Here is a 1,333-nt window from a genome sequence, read left to right as displayed (position 1 = left end):
GAGGTCACGTGGGGGGGGGTGTCACAAGGGGGGGGGGAGGGAGCAAATACACAACAATGGGGGGGTTCCCACGGGGGGGGGGGAGTCCGAGGTCACGTGGGGGGGGTGTCACACGGTGGGGGGGGGGTGGAGCTCATTCACTACAATGGGGGGGTTCTCACGGAGGGGGCATCTGAGGTCACGTAGGGGGGTGTCACAGGTTGGGGGCTCATTCATTCACTATAATGGGGGGGTCCCACGGGGGGGAGGGTCATCCGAGGTCACGTGGGGAGAGGTGTCATGGGGTGGGGGCTCATTCATTCACTACAATGGGGGGGTTCCCAAGGGGGGGTCATCCGAGGTCACGTGGGGGGGGGGTGTCACAGGTTGGGGGCTCATTCATTCACTACAATGGGGGGGTTCCCACGCGGGGGGGGGGGGCATCCGAGGTCACGTGGGAGGGGTGTCACGGGGTGGGGGGCTCATTCACGACAATGGGGCCGAGCACCGGCGCTCAGGGCCCAGTGGCCTAATGGACAAGGCATCAGCCTCCGGAGCTGGGGATTGTGGGTTCGAGTCCCACCTGGGTCGGATCCCTTTTGCTGGGGGCAATGGGGGTGATGTGGGGCTTGCAATGGGGGTGATGTGGGGCTTGCAATGGGGGTGATGTGGGGCTTGTGATGGGGGGTTTATGTGGGGCTGGGAGGGTGATGATGTGGGGCTTGCAATGGGGGTGATATGGGCCTGGTTATGGGGGTGATGTGGGGCTGGTAATGGGGGTGATGTGGGGTTTATGTGGGGCTGGGAGGATGATGATGTGGGGCTGGCAATGGGGGTAATGTGGGGCTGGTAATGGGGGTAATGTGGGTGATGATGTGGGGCTGGCAATGGGGGTGATGTGGGGCTGGGGGAGTGATGATGTGGGGCTGGCAATGGGAGTGATTTGGGTCTGGTAATGAGGGTGATGAGGGGCTTGCAATGGGGGTGATGGGGGGCTGGTAATGGGGGTGATGTGGGGCTTGCAATGGGGGTGATGTGGGGTTTATGTGGGGCTGGGAGGGTGATGATGTGGGGCTGGCAATGGGAGTGATGTGGGGCTGGTAATGGAGGTAATGTGGGGCTGGGGGGGGATGATGTGGGGCTGGCAATGGGGGTGATGGGGAGTTTATGTGGGGCTGGGAGGGTGATGATGTGGGGCTGGCAATGGGAGTGATGTGGGGCTGGGGGGGATGATGTGGGGCTTGCAATGGGGGTGATGTGGGGCTGGTAATGGGGGTGATGTGGGGCTTGCAATGGGGGTGATGTGGGGCTGGTAATGGGGGTGATGTGGGGCTTGCAATGGGGGTGATGTGGG

At 62.6% G+C, this 1,333-nt stretch overlaps 1 non-coding gene across 1 annotated transcript; it reads left to right on the top strand.

Moving 5' to 3' along the window:
* The first annotated feature begins 497 nt into the window (after window positions 1-497).
* TRNAR-CCG (transfer RNA arginine (anticodon CCG)) lies at window positions 498-570 on the top strand. The gene has a single exon. It is a non-coding gene; the product is annotated as a tRNA-Arg (tRNA).
* The last annotated feature ends 763 nt before the right edge of the window (window positions 571-1,333 follow it).

This window comes from Pezoporus occidentalis, unplaced genomic scaffold (assembly GCF_034315485.1).
Source record: "Pezoporus occidentalis ecotype Australia unplaced genomic scaffold, CSIRO_AGI_Poc_V1 ctg1054, whole genome shotgun sequence".
Lineage (NCBI taxonomy): Eukaryota > Metazoa > Chordata > Aves > Psittaciformes > Psittacidae > Pezoporus > Pezoporus occidentalis.
This window is presented reverse-complemented; position numbering and strand designations above follow the sequence as displayed.